General features: G+C 42.0%; 1 pseudogene; it reads right to left on the bottom strand.

The window, feature by feature from the left end:
* Window positions 1-2,179: 2,179 nt before the first annotated feature.
* On the bottom strand, window positions 2,180-2,661 carry LOC127205155 (40S ribosomal protein S23-like; annotated as a pseudogene).
* Window positions 2,662-21,226: the final 18,565 nt, after the last annotated feature.

The raw sequence follows: 21,226 nt of genomic DNA, 5'->3' as shown, positions 1-21,226 counted from the left end.
ACACTACTGCTTACAACAGTTTGTAACTTCTGGCCTCCAGGGGCACAGTGTGCACCCGGTGCACAATCATACATGCAGGCAAAACACTCATACACGTCTAATAAAATTTACATTTTAAAAGTGCTGAATTTGGTCCTGCCAAGACTATTTTAAAATAGTGAAACTAACTACTGTCACGCCTGAAAGAATTACTTGGCAATTATAAAGACGATATCGGATGGACAGCGTTCTTGGAAAAGGGCACAACGTTCTGTCTCTAATCTCAGATACCAATCGTGAATCCACTTGAGTCATTTGCGAATTGCTTAGATGTAATACAGATTAAACAGACCTTTAAAGATGACTGAGCAGGTTTCCAAGATCTGTATAATTCATGATATACATTAAACACACGAAACTTCCAATCTAAGGGTGTTAACACGTATTTGGTGACAAAAGGGGGGATGGGAACCAAAGTTAACACGTAAAGCATCACCAATGGTCTCCGAGGGACCAAGCTTGCAATTTACTCATTTCTGGAGGATAACATCTGTCGCAAGGCCGCTGAAATCCTTTCTGTATGACAAGCACTTGGGACCTTTCCAAAGAGGGCGAACTGCTCATGGCTGAATGTTAGGCCTTGTTTCCAACCAGAATCACCGGGGGTGCCTCTGGACTTTCGCCTCATTTCCCCTCCGTAAGCCACCTCAGGGATGACCCATCAACACCCAGCAGTGACCAGAGCAGGGGCTGAGGAGCCTACAGGAGCCATGTGGCGGGGCCCCCTACATACCGAAGGAAAGGGGGGCTGTGGTCACCTTCCTCAACTGGAATAGGCCAGAAAGCATCCAAAGTCTCTGCTACAGCTGCAGCAAGAGCACAGATCGGCAGCACGGGACCCGCGCCTCCACAGCGCCCTTTGTTTACGGAAGTGACGTTATCGGGGTGGGGCCCTCTATGGGCAGAAACCCCGCCCTTCCAGGGTCCTTAACGTTGCTCGCGTCTCGGCCTTGGGCTCCGCGTTCCCGCAGGCGCCTTCAGGTATGGCTCCGGCGGCCGCGGAAAAAGTACTTGTTGCTGACCACTCCACGCCTGCTTCTGCGATGGCCTCTTGGGAATTGGCAGTATGGTGTCCTCACCGGAAGCCACATTGGTGAATGACCGCCCGCATTTACTGCAATTCCCAGCATGCCGTTCGAGCACACCTGAAGGCGGAGCCTACCGTCACCCTAGCGGGTGTCACCACCTCTCGGATTGGCTGCCTTGAATGTGGCTTGAAAAGCGATATTTGGGGCTGGCGAGGTGGCTCAGAGGTTAAGGGCACTGACTGCTCCTCCAGAGGTCCTGAGTTCAATTCCCAGCAACCACATGGTGGCTCACAGCTGGTGTTGGACCCATCTACAATGTGATCTGGCGCCCTCTTCTGGCCTGCAGGTGTACATGCAGGCAGAGCACTGTATACATAATAAGAAACCTTTAAAAAAGAAAGAAAAGCTTAATTTGGTTCAGCCACTCTGGTTCTGAGCCTGCAAGTAGGATTCTGCAAATACCTAGTGTCCAAGCATTTCTATTCTTTGGGGGAATTGGGTTTGTTTAGTTTGTCTGTGTGCCTGTCTGTCTGTAAGTCTTAGTTTTTCTTTTCTGACAGAGCTGAGACTGCTCTGAGCTTATGTTGAGGATGGCCTTGAAATTCTGATCCTCCTGTCAGCGCTTCTAAAGTCCTGGGATTACCTCGCTACAGTCTTTTAAGGTAGATTCTATAATCCTCGTTTTAGCAGTGAATCTGAGACTCAGGCTAATCAGTCATGTCTGACTCTCCACTCCATCCCTGGGAGAACGAATTGAAGACTGAGAGAGAAGGCTCAGTCCTCAAACAGATAAGAGCTGTTTTTCTTTCTTCGGTGTGGGTGGCCTTCTTGAAGTGGGATTTGAGGATGAGAAACTTTAGATTCCTTGCCTCTTAGGTTGAATCAGCTCTTGTGTCTAGCGATTGTCAGTACTAGAGAGGCAGAGCAAAGGTGGAGTTACTAAGTCCCTACAGCCCTACTATGAGATATTCTTCCATTAGAAAATAAAACAGGACACTGGAAGTCTTTTTATAAATAAAAGCATTTATGATGCCAATTTCCAAAGTGACACATGTTATGTTTTTTTTTTCTTTCCTTTTCTTTTTTTTTTTTTTCCAGAATATGAAAGTTTATTACTGTGTTTGCATTGTCAAAATGTATGATCTTGGTCTTTCCTTCTTGCCTTTGTACAAGGCCAAAAGAGACACACTGGCTACTTTAACAGCATTAAATCAGACTACAGGAATATCACCTACAGCATGACCTTTTCGACCAAACCCAGCAACCAAACGTCATCATTTTCCTCAATGAAGTTCAAGCAGCCATCATTGGGCACGAACACTGTCATCTTCTTGCCATTCATGATGAGCTGCACCGTCACACACTTCCCGAGAGCAGAATTTGGCTGCTTGGCTTCAACCCCTCCTTTTTCCAGCACAATTCCCTTGGCGTGAGAGGCAGCTCCAAAAAAATTGGCCTTCGGGGCTGTGCCCAAGTGGCCTTTCTTGTACTGTTTATCATGCCACTTCTGGCCACATCAGTGGCTGTGGAGCTTCCTAGCAGTACAGAGGCCACACCACTTCTTGCCAGCGTCATGGGTCCGAGAAAAAGCCATGTTATGTTTTTCAATGTGGTATTTTTAGGTTAAAATCTGGACAGATCTTCCCCAACTGATGGTTCATGTGCTATTCTTTTTTTTTCCCCAAAAAATGTTTGCTAGCAGTTAGAGTCAAAGGAAGAGAGAAAATAATCATTGGAAGTCTGTAAATAAATAGGAAGATGAAATCTTCATGGTAGCCTGGCAGCAGTGGCTCAAGATGATCTTATCCAGAAATACTTAGTCTTCCTTTGCCTTTAGAACTACCTGGGCCCTGTGGGGTTTTGAGTTTAAAGGCTACAATAAATTTAGGAACACAGAAAAAATGCCCATCCGAATGTTTGAAGAAAAACCACCATGGGAGCGAGGGCTTTTCGTCCCAGCACTGAGAAGATAGACACAGAAGGAGTCTGGGCTACATGAAACTCTGCCTCCAAGTAAACAGAGAACTGCCTTGCATTGCAAGAGTTCACGTTTTGAATGCCTGTTCTGAGCCCCCCACCCCATGACTTACCACAAGATCCATTGTCTCAGATGTCCTATCACTTCCCAATACACCCCCACATGGGTGACCAAGCCTTTAACACAGGGGGCTGGGGGACATTAAAGTTCCAACGTTACATTTTTCCTTCTCCAGTATTTTATGGATATATCCCTCATTTCACTTAATCCAAAGCAAAAAATCCACCTATTTTATTTCCACTAACCTGAATATCATGACGTTCCTTTATTTTTATGTCTTTGTTTTATGAGGCTTCCATGTATACACTTACTAACTTTGAACTTGCTGCATAGACTAGGCTGGTCCCTAACTTTTGACAACCCTCCTGCCTCTGCCTTTCAAAGTGCTGAGATTACAGGCCTAAGATATTGTGTCTTGCTTCTTCCTTCCTTCCTTCCTTTCTTCTTTCTCTTATTTATTTTTAATCAGAAATATTTCTGTGAGGAGCTGGGCATGGTGGTGCACATCCAAGTATTTGGGAGGCAAAAGTAGGCAGATCTCTGTGAGTTGGAGGCCAGCCTGGTCTACAAAGTTGAGTCTAGGATAGCCAGCTAGAGAAACCCTGTCTAGAAAAAATAAAAAAATCTTTGTGTGAAAACTGCATCTGGAAGCAGCTGTTATGTTCATTTTTCGGGTACAAATGCTCCTTGTCCTCCTACTTGGGAAGTTTATGCTCTAAGGCCGCCAGTGTGGTGATTTCTTCATTGTTACCTTCACTATGTTTAGAGTTGAAAACACCTGGCCTCTGGGCTTGTCTGTGAGGGCTTTTCAAGAGATCTTTAAGGGAGGTATGACTTACTCTTGAAGACTCTCCCTAGCCTCCAGTCCTGAACTGAGTAAAAAGGAGAAAGCTAACTGTGAGCACCAATACTATGCTTTTAATTATAAATACAACGTAACTAACTAGCTGCCTCTACTCCTGCAGGCATACTTTCTGCGGCAGGAGAGGGCAACACCAAACTGAGACAAGGTAACCTTTCTTTATTGCTTTGGTCAGATATTATATCACAGTGAAGAGTATGTAACTAATACAAGCAGATGCCTCAACTCGGAGCACTTCAGTGCAAGAAAATATGGTTTCACCCTTGTCCTTATAGGAGAGAGGAGTTTTCATCTCTGGTGTTGCTTTTGTTTGTTTTTACTTAGACACCGGTCCATCATTTGCTAAGTGGCCTGTCCTTTTCTTTCCCTACCAGAATGCCTAGGCCAAGATGGGTCACTGCTCAATCTTTTTCCGTGCCTGGCTGAGGAAATGGCTAGTTTCTCTGTCTGTGTGCCCCCTCCCCCAGCCCTAAAGCGGAAGCTCACAGTGAACACACAGCACTCTGTTTTTTATTATAGATACAACATAACTAACTAGCTGCCTCTACTCCTGCTGCCATACTTTCTGCCCCATGTCCATACAACTGAAGGAATGACAGTGTAGATGTGCAGGGAGAGGAGGAATGAGACAGAAATTCCCAAGGTTGGCAGGGAGACAGGTCAGGGAGGGCTTATGAACCAAGGGAAGACTGTGGCACCATCGCCACCGCAGTACCGAGTTGAGGGCGAGGGACTGTGGATTTAACTCATACACACACACTAACACAGCGGGTCCTTCGTGCTAAGAGAGCAGCAGCCGCAGCAGCAGCCGAGGCAGCGGTTTATTATTCTCTCTTCCAGAGTTCCAAAGAGCCTTCTTATGGGCAGCAAAACAGGAATCCTCCTCCCAGGTGAAATCCCTCAAGAGGTGATTGCACACAGGAGGAAAAGTCTCGAGGAAGGGAGGGGTGCGTTCTCAGAGCAGTAAACATGACTAGCTAACCAAGATAAACACAGACATGGAAGCTGCTAGAAACAGAACATGAAACAGCAAGACAGGCAGGCAGCCCAGTCGGGCCTGGTTCCTACAGGAAGACATTTTCAGCGAAATCATTTGAGAATTTTAAGTCATGATGTGGTCTGGGTTCTACTTTTGTAAAGTTTTGCCCTGAAAGAATGAAAAGAGGGAAAGTGGCTTAGGAACAGGCCACGGTGTTGTGTTATATTGATCAGCTTCAGCACTGAGAGCTGCATGAGTAAGCCAAGCCATTGTTTGGCTACCTTGTAAAATTTAGTGAGTTCTCTGTTTTGAGTGAGCTCAGATGGTACTGAGAAACTGAAGAACTGTCCAGGACTGAGGGCCTCCAGATATTTCTTGAAGAAACAGAGAGCTTTCAGAGAGCTCCTGGGAACTGCAAGTTCTGGAAGGAGCTGCCACTGGGTGAAGACGCTGTGCATAGCCATTTTTCAAGAATGTATGTATGGTGTCATAAGTCAAGGAGCAGAACTCCATGGAGAGCACTGGCCCAGCAAGCTCAAGGTCCTGGGTTTGGGTTTTGGTACCAAAAGAAAGAGGCTAAACAAATAAGTCAAGAAAAACCATTTCATTTCTACTCTACGATGTGACAGGTTTTAGTGTGAGACCAAAAATAAACACAAGAAATCCTTATTTTAAATATTTTATTGTTCACTTTAAAGACTTATAACTCAAATATTGTTGCATATATGGTCTTTGCTAAACATACTTTATTAGGCTATAATTTCCTTAAGAGCAAATATGTGTTGGTTTCATACCTTCAGACATGGCATAGAAAGACATAAGGTGGATGTTCAGAAAATGTAATGAATAAAGTTCTCTAATTTTATTTCTGAAAAATAAAATTATTAAAGCATTGTGGCTCTTCTCTGCCATCCCTGCCCCACCGCCATCACCACCACACACACATAACAGCAGTTTCCAGATGCAGTTATCACATGAACAGTTCATTAGTGATGGCGGTGGGAGGGTGCAGCCAGCCCACTTTAGGTGATGCCACTCTAAGCAGGTGGTCCTTGGTTGTGTTAAAAAAAAAAAAAAAAGCAGTGTGAAATAAAGGGCAAGCCAATAAACATCAATCCTCCGTGGCCTTTGCTTCGCTTCTTGTCTCCAGGTTCCTTCCCTGACTTCTCTCAGTGATGGGCTGTGATGAGATGTGTGAGCTAAGTAAACCTATTTCTCTCCAAGTTGCTTTGGGTCAGTGTTTTGTTACAGCAATAGAAAGCACACTTTCTATTTGGGGAAGCAATGGGGAAATAAACCTCTCTACAGAGGCAAGAGACAGTAGATGGCCTGCTGTATGCTCATAATTAGTGATGACAACTAGATATGTGCAGGTGTACAGGAGGCTGAGTTGGAAGATAAGAAATTAAGAAAGCTGACTTGCTCTGTACGATAAAGAGGAAAAAGTCATGGGGGGGGGCAATTCAGTGCTGCTGTGAAAGGCAATGAAAAGGGAGGCAGGACAAGGGACAGTTGAAATGGTAGGAAGAACTGGCTGGTTACCAGACATGGGAGCAGAGTAGGCACATTTGTGCATTTGAGCCCAACCTGGTCTACATAGCAAGTCCTGCACAGGCAAGGCTACATAAAGAGACCCTGTCTCAAAAACAAAAATGAAACAGAAAGCACTGGTGGTTAACATGTGGTATTGTTGGAACTGTAGTGCAGTTGGTTGGTTAGCCTGTGCTATAGAGTGAGATGCTGCCTCTAAAACACAGCAATCTAAAATTAACGAGATCAGGTATTAATCTGTAATCGTTACTATTGTGTGTGTGTGTGTGTGTGTGTATACACACACCATTTTTCCACATTGCAAGAGTAGTCCCTTATAGGCTTAAAGCTCCCTGGAAGAATTACTACAGAAGTCAGGAAAGAGAACTGGGTTACACATCTTTGGGAGGTCTGAGGACGACAAGGGCTGAGTAGGTGTCAATTAGGTAGTCTATATACTGAACACTATTACAGGAAACAGGACGTCCATAGTGAATGGGGGAATACAAACCATCACTTATCTGCCAGCCTAGAAATAGGAAACTCTTTCTACCATATAAAGGTAGACTTCGGGGACTGGAGAAATGGCTCAATGGTTAAAAGCACTGCTCTTCCAGGGGTCATGAGTTCAATTCCCAGCAACCACACGGTGGCTCACACCATCTATAATATGCTCTGATGCCCTCTTTACCATGTGGGTGTACACGGACATACAGCACTCATATACATTAAAAAAAATTTTAAGGTAGATTTCAACCTTTTTTTCTTTTTGTAGACAGTCTTGCTATATAGCCTTGGTTGTTCAATATGTAGAACAGGGTGACCTATGATCCTTTTGCCTCTGCCTCTGAGCTCTGTGTGCCAGCATGCCCACCCTGTGAGTTTAAATTCCGCTGTGCATTTGAATCTTTGGTCTCTGGGGTTCCTGCCTCTCACTCACTAGGCTCTTAGTCCCTCAGGGAAGGACCTGAGTCTTATGGTCTTTATATTCACAGAGGCCGGCATAGTGTCTGCAGCTTAGTAAGCGCTTAGAGGGAATTCAGTAAATATGAACCAATTAGGGGAAATGAAACTCCCAAGGTGGCAAGTAGAAAGGCGTGGTCTAGGCAGGCACTCCTGTAATTTTTTTCCAGCTAGAAAGCCTGTTGCTCTTCTGATCTCCAGGTGGCAGTATTCTGTCATATTATATTGCTTTTGACAAACTAAACTTCACTAACTTTTTGAGAAAAGAAGCACATTTAAATAAAAAAAAAATCATTTGTCATCTATTCCTATAATTGTACAGAGGCAACTAAGTAATAAAATATAATGTATAATTACATGAGATTATGGATTTCTTCCCCAGATTTTTAAAATTAGGTTTACTTATTCACTTTATATCCCAACCACAGCCTCTTCCTCAATTTGGATACAAATGAGAATTCTTGATAGTTATTGGAGTTTCTAGAACCTTGAGAGAATATGCGACAAGTTGGTATACTGTTTTTTCTTCAGAATACACACAATCCTATAAAGCACAAAAATGTCTTATGTGCATGGGTCTGAATGGGTGGTAAGAATTAGGGAGATAGCCAGCCGTGGTGGCACATGCTTTTAATCCCAGCACTCTGGGAGGCGAGGCAAGAGGATCTCTGTGAGTTCAAGGCCAGCATGGTCTACAAAGTGAGTCCAGGACAGCCAAGGCTACACAGAGAGACCTTGTCTCAGAAGAAAAAGAGAAAGAGAAAGAATGAATGAATGAATGAATGAATTAGGGAGAGAAGTCAGTAATATATTCAGAGATAATTCACCTGATAAAGAAGATGGCCAGATTAAATACAGTGGCCAGTAAAATTTGAATTTTGAGTAAGCAGGAATATTGTTTTGTCTTCTCAAATATTGTTTTCAGGACACAGGAAAAAAAAAAAAAGTGTTCTAGTTGACCGAAATGCAAATTTACTGGAAAGCTTGGGTTTAAAAAAAAAAAAAAAAAAAAAAAAAACTAAATCAGGTGATTTTTACCAACAGTTTGTAATTGTTAATATAAAATAAGCAAAACATAGGGCAAACATGGCACTTCCTTATTTGGAGAGATACTAAAAAAGAAGTAACTGGTAGGCTCAGCTTCCTCACTGTAAATCTGACTTTGTTGGTGTTTGTGCTCTACCCCTTCAGATGACATCCCTCAGTCAGGCACTTCTCTCCGGGGTTCTGAGTCCTCTAGCAAGTGAACATGGGAAAGCCCAAAGCAGTTACTTCATATGAAAACTATGACTTGTAAGCCTAGTTGAAAATGCCAAATGCTGGGGCTGATGGAATTATGCATGTCTAAGTCCTGTTCTATTCTAAGCAACACACACACACACACACACACACACACACAATGTGAATAAGAAGTTGATTCTAGTCTGCAGAGAAATTAGAGATACAACAATAACAACCGACAGATGCTAATCCCTTATCCAAAATTCCACAAATTTAGCAAGCTAAATATTAGATATTTATATGAGTAATATTTGTATGAGTAATACACATGAGTAACAAATATTTGTATGAGTAATAAACATCTATCATCCAAGTAAATTATGTTTTAGAATTGTGTTTATAGGGCCAAGATGTAGCTGAAGGGTGGAGTGTTTGCCTGGCATGAAATGAGGCCCTGGGCTCAATCCCCAAACTATAACATGAAATGAGGCCCTGGGCTCAATCCCCAAACTATAAAATGAAAAACAGAAAGAAAGAAGCTTTCCATAGACACAGTACCAGTATCAGTTAGAACATAGGTTACTTTTAAGATTCTGCTTTATCACGTGGCTGAAACACTATTTGCAGTTTTAAGAGGTGTTTTATAAGGAAAGTTATTGTAATAGCACTTCTAAAAGGAAATACAAATTTTAAATCCTGATTACTCATGTTTGAAGAAATACCTCTAATTTCCGTTTATTTTACTTTTGTGCCAAAAGCCACCTGAATATGAACCCTTTAAATATTTATGATAATCTAAGAGATAGAGCCTACTAAGATCCCTCTTGACAGATGAGAAAACAAAGGCTAAACAGTAGCTCCAAGTCGTACAGCTAGGAAATTGACCCGGGGCTTCATCTAGTCCCCAGCAGCCTTCTCTGCACAACACAAGCCCAGGTGAGGAGAAGGAAGAAAGTGAGCTGTGGGAGAAGACTCGGAAGGGGCCATCTGATCTCCTTCTGGAACTCTAGCCAGCATCCATCTCATGAGTCTAGAGCAGTTCAAAGTGAATGGCCGCTCTTTTCCATAACGGCTTAACTGAAGGTAAACGGAAGGTGCTGTGAGTACCTCTTTTGTGCACCTGCACTGGAACGGAGCTGTTTTAGATGTATTCACAGAACAAGAGGCTGTACCTAAAGTTGGAGAGTAGGTAACAGAAGGTGGAAGAAGAGGGTTTTCTGCATGTGAAAATTGGAGATGAGGTCTGAAAAGAAAGATGGGAGGGAAGAGAATTTGACTTACTATACATGAGAAAAGGAAAGGAGAATTTTTATTTTTAAGTTTTACATGTATGGGAGCCTACTAGGATATAACAGCACTGCCTGCATACATGGATGCCAGAAGAGAATGAAGGAACCCTCTGGAACTCTGGAAATGGTTAAAGCCAGTTGTGAGCCACCATACAGGTACTGGGAACCAAACCTAGAGTACTCTTAACCACCTAATTCTGACTGGAACGGAATTCACAGAGCTCTATCTGCTTCTGTCTTCCAAGATCTGAGACTAAAGGTATGCGCTGCTCTGTCCAGCACTTAAACATTTTAGGTGTGTGTGTGTGTGTCTGTCTGTGTGTCTGTGTGTCTGTGTATGTGTTCCAGGGCCCTTAGAAGCCAGGGACTTCAGATGCCTTACAGCTGGAGTTATAGGCAGTAGCAAGCCACTAACCATACGTGCTGGGAGTTGAATTCAGGCCCTCTGCAAGAGCAACAAACACTCTTAACCACAGAACCATCTATCTCTTAGCTCCCGTGCCCAGCTTGTTATGTGGATTCTGGAGAAATAAACTCAAGTTAATGTGATGCACACCTTTAATCTCAGCTCTTGGGAGACAGAGCAGATAAAGTTCTGTGATTTCCAGGCCAGTCAGGTCTACACAGTTAGTTCCAGGGCAGTCAGAGGTAAATGGTGAAGAACTTACCTCAAAACAGACGCAGAATGAAATTGAATATTGAGGCTGGAGAGATGGCCCACAACTTTCACCCACAGAGCTATCTTCCCACACACCAAAAAAGAGGTATTTGCTTTAGAAAGTGTAGATAATAAATAAGGAAATTAGGGCTGGCGTGACTGTTAGAGGAGGAACCAATGCTTTCTCCTTGCAATTTGGCCTGTTCTACCAGACCAAGGTTTACACACTGGTTAGAAGCTCATAGGTGGGGGATGTCTTAGACCTTCAGGGAGAACCCACTGCTACTCTATTAGCCAAACGCTCATGTTGTCCAATTGTCTTCTAAATATTTATGTTTATACTCACCAACTTGTGCTGCTCTCAACTATAGTCAGAAAAACTTTTTTTGAGGTGCATCCATAGCTTGTCAAAGTGCTAAGAATAGTAAGTACTGAGGGCTAAGTCATGCATGTCACCCTTCACCTACCGAAGGCACAGGGAACATTAAGGGAAAAATTATTTAGGCAAAAGTAATGTAAGAAGATGGGTAGGAGAGCCATTGCACTTGTGAATTTGTAACCACGGTTACCTGTATATGATCAGACGAGCTAGTGGTTCCTGAGCTGCACACCCACATCCCTAGCTGCAGAGATATTAGCAATTAACAGCTGCTGAGGGACAGTCACTTTTCTTTGCATGTGTGACTGCTGGTAAGTTACCAGGTCTGAGTGAATGGACCCACAGCAATGGAAAACATAATAATATTCAGTGAGTTAAAAAAAAAAAAAAGAAAGGACATGAAGTTGGCAGGGAGCCATATTTAGGGGTCCCAGGGGGAGCTAGAGGAAGGTAGCACGGGATAGATATGATCAAATGCATTATATATTATGTAATACATAAATTACATTTTTAAAGAATAAAAACCATAGCGCTCAGCAGAAGGGAGAGAGAAGGGAAGGACCTGAATCCGAAAATGTTTGTGTGATCTGACAAGAGTCTGAGCCATGGAGAAGGGGGTGTCACCATTGCAGGTGCAATCGTACCTTTCCTGGCCAATCCTCCATATGTATTATGTAATGTGAAGGTGTCTCTACTGGTATGAATTTCAGACAGGGGAGAAATCTACACTAGCCTGCAAGAGAGTGAATAGGGCCTTGGCATTTCCCTCAAATAATGAGAACAATCGCTGGGGATTTACTTCTGTGATGAAAAAATAGGAGGATCAGCTTGTATTTCCTTTAAGTTGGAATGCCAGGCATGTATCTCCATGTAGCAGCTTTAGAAATTATTAGGTATATGTGTGATTGAGAACCTTTTTTCTCACAGTCAATACCATTTTTTATTTTTGAATTTATTTGTGTGTATGTTTGTGTGTGTGTGTGTGTGTGTGTGTGTGTGTGTGTGTGTGCGTGTGTGCGCGCGCGAGCGCATAAGAAAGTGTCCATGAGTCCAGGTGCACATTCCACCATGTATAGACATTAGAGAACAACTTTAGATGGCAGTTCTAGCCTCTCATCTTATTTGGGATAGGGTGTCTTGTTTTGTTTTGTTTTGTTTTGTTTTTCTGTTGCACCAGCTCCTAAGGTGTCTCTTTTCTCCACTCTCAATTTCACTGTAGGAACATTGGGATTATATATCTCATTACTATGTCTGGCTTTACATGGGTTTGAGGGTTCAAACTCTGGACCTCACTCTATGTGGCAAGAAGTTTACCCACCAGGCCATTCTATGACTTGATTTATTATCAGCTATAGATGTCAAGTTTTTAACTTTTTTGTATACATCTCCAATATTTTATTTGCCTCCAGTCTTATAAACTTTGACTTTATTCCTGCCCCCTATACTGGTGTAGTCTCAGATCTTTATGTCATTTATAGCGTCAAAACACTAAACTTCATTTTTCAGTTTATCTCAGAGGAAGATACGACAAAAAAATAATTTATACTTTCAGTTTTGTTTTCCAGTTTTAAAAGGTGAACTCATATAATAAAGAATATGTTCTTTGATGTTTGATAACAATTTAGAGGATTTCTGAATTTGTTAAATTTTCTGTTTTTAGTGGAACATGTTCTTGGGGTGAGGCTATTTATAATACATACTGCATCTAAGAATTTCCATATGTTCTTAACAGAAATTCAACATCCCCTTCAGTTCTCCCCAGAGAGTAGGTGTGTACAGTTTATCCTGACAAAGACTGGGCCCGGAATTGTATGAAAATGTTCACTTCCTGCCAAGTAAAATAACTGAGCAACATAATAAAAAGGAAAAGAGAGATTGCAGCGTAGATGAAGATACTAAGAAGAGACTGGGTTCTACAGCTGGAAGTGGTAGAATGTTAAAATTAACGTTGCTGCTTAGAGCTTCCTTATAGTCTATGATACTGCTTTTAATTGTTAATATGAGCAAAAGGAAATAATCAATACTGTTTTCATATCCAAAAAAGAAGGTTAACATGGGTGGCAATAAAAATATTGAAACAATTATTTTATAGTGAAACAAGGCATTGATTCCATTTGTCAGTTGTCATAAAAGTTCATTTCTATATGCATGAGCTAAAGCATCCAAGTTGATGTGGGATGTACCTCAGTTGGTAAGTGCGTGCCTAACATGCATAAGACCTTGGGATTTATACCTGCATGAACCAGGAGTGATGAACACCTACAAGCCTAACACTCAGGAAGTAGATGCAGGATGTTCAAAAGTTCAAGGTTATGCTCTGCCACATAGTGAATTCAAGACCAGCCTGGGATATAGGAATCATTCTTTACCAAAAAAAAAAAAAGTACACCAGTAATGTACATGAGGCTCTGAGTTCAACACACATGCACATACATGCACACACACTTATTATGACACTGAGAAAGGGAATGGTTTCTACTGAAAGTAAGTTATCTTCCAACAACACACTTTTATTGCTGTGAATAGATTTTATTATCCAGCCAACTATGCTTTGACAACCTTACTATTAACTCCAGCGATCTAGAAGGTAGAATTATGGTATGAGGAAGACAGGTCAAGTGAACAGAAGGTGAGGCTGAATGAAGAAATTAAACATTATTTAAGTAATCAAGACTGAAGCCGGGCATGGTGGCACACGCCTTTAATCCCAGCACTCCGGAGGCAGAGGCAGGTGGATCGCTGTGAGTTTGAGGCCAGACTGGTCTACAAAGTGAGTCCAGGACAGCCAAGGCTAAACAGAGAAACCCTGTCTCGAAAAACAAAAACAAAAACAAAATAATCGACACTGTCTTCCCGAGACTGTAACGAGGGGGTGGGTCAGAAGAGGATTGGAGTTGAGTTTCATGAGTGGCCTCTTGCTGTCCTGCCTTTGAAGAATCTGCTAAGGAATCTGGACAGTTTCCTGACAATCCGAGGAAAGGCATTCAGGCTGGTCACTGCCACTGTCCACTAGAGTTTTGGTGTCCAAATAGTCAGCTAGAAGTCATCAGGCATTTGAATAAAATAAAATGAGCATATTAGTTGGATTTCATTACTTCGTACCAGAATGTTAAAGGCATAAGAATAACAAGAGTGTTACAGCTTATTAAACTTTTCTTACACAAAGTCAGGCATAGATAGAGCTCCAAATAAAACATTACAAAAATTCAGTTTCTCCGAACATAATAGGCTTCTCTGCGGCATAGCATGCAGACAGATCTCAGCCTAGTCACCTGTTTGATGAGCTGACTAAGCCTGATAGCTAAGGCCTATAGTCCCAGCTGCTTGGGAGGCTAAATCAGGATGATCACAAATTGAGGGCCTGCCTGGCCTACAGAGTGAGTTCAAGGTCAACCTTAACATCTTTGTGACACTGTTTCAAAGGGGGGGGGGGGGAGTAGAACAAGTCATTTACAGAGGAGAAAAATGATCAGTAAACACATGAAAATATTTTCACATTCATTAGAAATCAGGAAATATAAATTAGAACTAAGGCCAGTAAGATGGCTAGCAAGCCAAAGTGCTCACCACCAAGCCAGATAACCTGAGTTCAATCCTAATCCTTGGGGCCCACATGGTGGAAAGAGAGACCATCTCCTACAAGTGTATGAATATTCATTCTCTCTCTCTCTCTCTCTCTCTCTCTCTCTCTCTCTCTCTCTCTTCTCTTCTCTTCTCTTCTCTTCTCTTCTCTTCTCTTCCTCTAGGTAAATTACAAGAAAGTAATAAATAATAATAATAATAACAACAACAAAGAACGAAAACAACACACACTGCCTTACTGTAGTTACCAGAATTCTATCAAGTCTAACACGATCAGGCACCACCAAGGTTCCGAGCAGGAGAGAATACAGGTAAAGAACACTCTGAAGAGCTGCTCAGTAACAGCTAGGAAACTACAGCTGTGCTTTCCTCATGGTCCAGGAGTTCTAATTAAAAAGTGAGCAAAGGAACGTATGCAGAAAGGCCCACTACACCACTGTAACAGCAAACGTTTGAAGCAGCTTATGTTCATTGACGGTTGAACATGTGCTGTATGCCAGTGCTGTTTTGGGTATTGAGAATACATCAGCAAACAATAATAGCTCTAAGGAAGATGTATTTGTAGGAGTGTAGAAACTTTTTGGTTTTTGAGACAGGATTTCTCTGTGCATCCCTGGATGTCCTAGGCAGAGAAAACATTTTAAACAAAAATACGGTTTATAAGACAGAAGTTCTCAATGTGTGGCTCACGACCTCTTTTGGGTGGTGGAACAGCCTTTCACTGGGGTAGAATATGATATATCCTGCATATCAGATGTCTACATTACTATTCACAGCAGTAACAAAATTAGAATTACAAAGTAGCAACAAAAAGAATTGTATGATTGGAGGTCACCACAACATGAGGAACTTTATTAAAGGGTTGCAGCATTAGGAAAGTTGAGAACCACTAGTCCAAGGATGGAATATGGCATGAATGAAACCCAGCAGTGAAGGAGAATCAAGTGAGGGAGAGCCCGTGTGTGGGGAAAGAGATAGCTGAGCAAGCCCTAGAGTAGGAGAGAGCAAGCTTTGAAAATAGCTGAGAGAGAGAGAGAGAGAGAGAGAGAGAGAGAGAGAGAGAGAGAGAGAGAGCGCACATTAGAGGCCTAAGAGGCTACAGAGTGGGTAGGGAAGGATGGGGTGCTCCTAGCATGGCTGAGAACCATGTGGGAAGATGTCTAGAGCTGGGTCATCCTGAGCCCACCCTGAAGACCATTGCTAGATCCCTAAAGCATACGTGAGCCCACTTTGAAGATCACTGTTTGACCCTTAGAGCATACATGACTTAAGCACTCAACATAACAGGCACCAGGCGCCACTGTAAACTAACCTGCCTCTCTGTCACGCCTCCCTCCACACCCTCTTTGGTAATCCATGCCTTGAGACTATGCTGGGATTACAGGTATGAGCTACGTCACGCTGCTTCATTATAAACTTTCTACATATATGTAGTCACTTAATGTCCTCAATTGTCTCACAGAGGCATTAATATCTAGGCATTTATATCTCATACACAAGGAAACCGACTTACAGACAGAGTAACCTACTCTAGATCAGTTCATTGTGTATTGATTCAAACCTAGAGTGAGTCCAGCCTGCTCTTAGGGACCGGCTTGCTTTGTTCTCACAGGAGCGGTAGCCTAGTGTCTGGCGTCTTCCGACTATTAAAGCCTATGCTTTGGCTCACCAATTGGCTTAGGCTATTGTTATCACCTAGAATTTGGAATCTGGGAAGAGATGAGCTGGGAGGTGTCCCTGTTCCCAGCCTCCTCCGCTTTCTCCTCCCCCACGGTGGTTTAGCAGGTGCATGTTGTGCAAGCCTATGCAAATTCCTCTGGTGGAGAGTTGGAATCATTTCATGAAGGTATTTGCAAGTTTTACTTTATCTTGTCTTTCAAAAGGGAAGGCAAAGGTAGAGGTAGGCCCTGACTAGAGGGTCCCCCTGTTCTCCCACCAAGAGGAGCCTGGGAAACTCTTCTGGGGCCAGCAAGATGACACAGTGGATAAAGGCCCCAGAACGGAAGTGGTGGGAAGAGAAAACTGACTCCCACATGCTTACTGTAGCAAGTGCACTCCCTTCCTCATACACAAAGTAAATGAATAACAAATGTAAAATTGATTTAGAACTGGGACTTGAACGCTGGACTCCATGCATGCTCACTAAGTGGCCCACCAGCAGAGCTACAATGCTCAGCTTTTAAATTAAACTTTCACGACCACACCCATTCCCCTCTGTATCTGTGGCTATAAAAAGCCCATTTTAAATGGCCATTTTAGACTTCTTGAATTGAAGAACAAAGCTCTGGGTATTTCAAAGTGCAGTTAACTGAGAAGCAGAAGCAGCAGTTTATAAAGTGCTAGGAGGTGAGTGGCTAAATGAGGAGCAGAGGATGTTTCTGGGGTATACTGTTTTGGGGTGTGCTGTTCTGGGGTGTGCTACTGAGGCCTTCTCCTCGTTTCTCCTTTCAGATGCCTGAGACGGTCTCACTCCACAGAGGTAAAGTAGCTGCAATGCTCCAGAGTAGAAGGACGTTTGTTTGTTTTTGTTTAATTAGTTAATTAATTAGTTTGTTTGTTTATTAAAAGAGAGTTTCTTGCTGGCCTTGAACTCAGAGATCAGTGTGCTTCTGCATCCGGAGTGCTAGGATTAAAAGAGTGCACTGCCACACCTGGCTTTGAGTTTTGTTTTTTTTTTAAGATTTATTTATTATTTACAGTGTTCTACCTGCATACGAACCAACAGGCCAGAAGAAGGCACCAGATCTCATTTTAGATGGTTGTAAGGCACCATGTGGTTGTTGGGAATTAAACTCAGGACCTCTGGAAGGGCAGTCTGTGCTCTTAACCTCTGAGCCATCGCTCCAGCCCTGCTTTGAGTATTTTTAAACCATTGTACAGAACACATTTTCAAAAATACAACATATCAGCATTCTTGAAGAAAGGCCTTACACTACTGCAGTGGATGCCCAGCAGGGTGCCACACATCTGTGATCTCAGACCAGGAGGCTGAAGCAGGATTGTCCAAAGTTTGAGGCTGGCCTGTGATACCATATGGTTTCTGTGCCTGCGCCAGCTTTGAATAATGCTATAGAGGCCTATTGGACTTCTTACAAGCTTAGGGCACTATACCTGTGGAGGTACTTAGCTATTCTAACCCGGCTGTTACCTGCCATCTTAGTCTCCTTCTGGCACCTGCTTCTTCTTTCTATGTCCCGAAGGTGACTCCTCCCCGGTCCTCACCTGAGATCCTCTTCCTCTCTGGGCCCGAAATCCCGCCTTTTTCCTCTTCTGCCGAGCTATCTGCCATTCAACTCAGTATTTAACTAATCAGAAAGTGATGGAGGCCTATTTTTTTTACAAAATACTAAGACAGGAGATGCTTCATAATAATTACAATACCAAAGTCTGGCCTGTACTCAACTCTCTGGGTACAGAAATCAGCAATAATCTATTTCAAATGCACTTGAGTCATGGGAAATATGTAGTAGTGATTAGGTGCACCTGTGAAATATGGTTTTCTATTTGGCAACACTAGTTACAAAATGAAGGACACCTGATCTGAGAGATCCGCCCACAGCTTTACTGTGACCATTGAGAAGTCATGTTATAGAGAAGAAGAGCTCCTCATATAAAAAAAAATCTTGCATTTAATAAGAATTTTGAAAGGAGATATTTAATATTCTATATTTGTTTTTAATAAAATAAAATTTTCAATGTTCCTATGTGTAGAAGTGTTTAAAATGCCAATAAAATTAAATTAAATTCTGGTCACTTCCTATGGTCTATTGGAGAGGACATTTTTGGGTGCTTACTTTATTTTTTTATTTCTTTTATATATTTTTATTTTATTTTATTTTATTTTATTTTGGTTTTTCAAGACAGGGTTTCTCTATGTATCCTTGGACTCACTTTGTAGACCGGGCTGGCCTCGAACTCACAGAGATCCACCTGCCTCTGCTTCCCAAGTGCTGGGATTAAAGGCGTGAGTGAGCCACTATGCCCGGCTTGGCTGCTTACTTTAATGTAGACATTTACTAACTCTCCTGATGCCTAATGGTATCTCATTTAAATGTTGGATGAATCTGGGAGCTATGTAAACATCCAGTTTCCCAGAGCCACTAAAGAAGTCCGTTTCTTTTCTTTTCTTTTTTTGTTTTGTTTTGTTTTGGTTTGGTTTGTTTTGGTTTGGTTTTTTGTTTTGCTTTGCTTTGTTTTGTTTTGTTTCCAGACAGGGTTTCTCTGTGTGGCTCTGGCTGTCCTGGAACTCACTCTGTATACCAGGCTGTCCTTGAACTCAGAAATCTTCCTGCTTCTGCCCCCCAAGTGATGGGACTAAAGGCATGCACACCCCTATCTTCCCTGCCAGGCATCCAGAAGTCCATTTCTTGTTCTGCAAAATCTGTGAATACATTAGGTTATATGGTAAATGGAATTAAATTTGCAGAACAAGCTAAAATTGATAATCTACTTATTGTGTCTCTTTTGTTTTATATTTTAATGACACAGAGCCATACTATGTAGCTCAAGATGGCCTTGAACTATGTAGCCAAGACTGGCCCTAAACAGGTTTGGATCCTCTTGTCTCTGCCTCCTACAGTGCTTGGATTGCAGGTGTGAACCATACAACCTAGCAGCTAAGCAGATATTTTAATGAAGACAGTTAAGTCTGCGCATGGTGGTACAGGTCTATAATGACGGCATTGCAAGGTGGAGGTATCAGGAGGGCACAGCCCGAGCTATTAGCTGAGCTATGGTGGGAGTGGGGGTGGAAGAGACTTTAAGAGTCAGATGACCAGGATGTTTGCTGCAAGGTACTGTCTTCTATATACACAGTGAAGCTGCACCCATGAAATCTTAACAGTGTGGTTGCTCAAGCAGACACGAAAAATAATACCACCAGTTAACATAGCTGTGTGGACTCAGAAGGCTGTACTTTATATATATATATATATCAACAGTAATTAAAGAATAAGAGGCCCTGAATTTGAGAGGGAATGGGGGGGTGGGGGAGGAATTAGGAGGAGGAAAAGGAAGTGTGGAATAATATATAGTACTCACATGTGGAATTCTTTTTTTTTTAAAACAAAGATTGATTTATTATATATACAGTGTTCTGCCTGCATGTATGCCTGCACACCAGAAGAGGGCACCAGATCACATTATAGATGGTTGTGAGCCACCATGTGGTTGCTGGGAATTGAACTCAGGACCTTTGAACATTAGATTCTTGTCCATATAAAACACATTAAAGAATAAACAGTGAGTATATCTGGTTGGTAGCTTTTTGCATGATTTTTTTTTAATACTTTGGCTTTATTTCTAAGTTCTTTTAATAATGTAATACTTTTATTATTTAAAACGTCGCTTTTTTACATATTAAATCACAAAACGGCTTAGGGTCTATATGTTTTATTTGTGTTTTTTTTACCATGATATATTTAAAATATATTCATAAGCTATTGCTAACTCTCCATGACAGCATCCTATTATGTACTATAAATATGTTTTACTTAGCTGTTATCTAGTCATTCTTTCTTCTCCCTTTTCAACTGCTCTACACAGGACAACAATCATCCTTGCAGCTAAATCTCTATGTGCTTTTTGTTACTTCCTTAAAGTACAGCAGCCTGCCAGAGATTTTCAGGTTTTCATAGGACACTTCTCATGGCATTTTGTACATGTGCCAAATTTCTCTCACAGAAACTTCTCCTCCTTTTCACTCCCTCCAGTGGCAATGTTTGAAAAGTTAGATTTCTATTTCCTTGAGCAATATTTGATGTTTATTCTGTCATACCTATGGGTTTAAACATTTCCTTGTTGCTTATTTATAAGCCTTCTTTCATTAGTTGGCTGCTTTGGGATTTTGTATGTTTGAAAATATTTGCTGTTTTCCTTGTAAAATGGGGAAATATATTTTAAAGATATGAACACTTGGCCTTATTTTTTTCAGTATTTTTCTCCTTGAATCTTGGTTATTGTTCAGTTTTATTTGTTTGTTTGCATATTTACATGACCCTAAATCATGAGGGTGCACTGTATTTCTTGGTGTATAATAACTACCTTTTCATGCATCATCTTTTTTTTTTTTCGCATCATTCCTGGATCCCATACATTATATTATACATTCTTGAATCTATCTATCTATCTATCTATCTATCTATCTATCTATCTACCATCTATCAAGGTATTTTATGTATGCAAATGTTTTGAATGCACATTAATTATAATATATTAAAGATCTGTGGGGCTCGTGAATTGTGCCCCCAGAAGAAATGGCATGAGTCTAGCTAGATTGGAGCTTCTTCAAACCCTGGAAATCTCATACTTGAGACTTACAATCCCACCCTGAGAACAGAAGGCGTGGAACAAAGCTCTATCCTTATTTCCCCCGCCTGCCTCAGAATCAGGTGACACAGCCCCGAAGGTTACAGGTGGCCACTCAAGGCTCAGGTGTTCTGTCACATGAGGTTCTCTTCTGTTATCTTTTCCCCATGCAAATACAGCACTGCCAGCATCCTAGTTCTAGCCAATGACATGCATTCATCCTCGAAAACCTTTCCCACTGCCCGAGGTTTATAAGGCCCTGTGCAACATGACATAAACTTGGGCCAGCACCACCTGCTTCATCAAGGACCGTCTAAGACTAGCCACCACGACCCCCCATTTCTCTCCGGTT

Source organism: Acomys russatus, chromosome 21 (genome assembly GCF_903995435.1).
Source record: "Acomys russatus chromosome 21, mAcoRus1.1, whole genome shotgun sequence".
NCBI lineage: Eukaryota > Metazoa > Chordata > Mammalia > Rodentia > Muridae > Acomys > Acomys russatus.
This window is presented reverse-complemented; position numbering and strand designations above follow the sequence as displayed.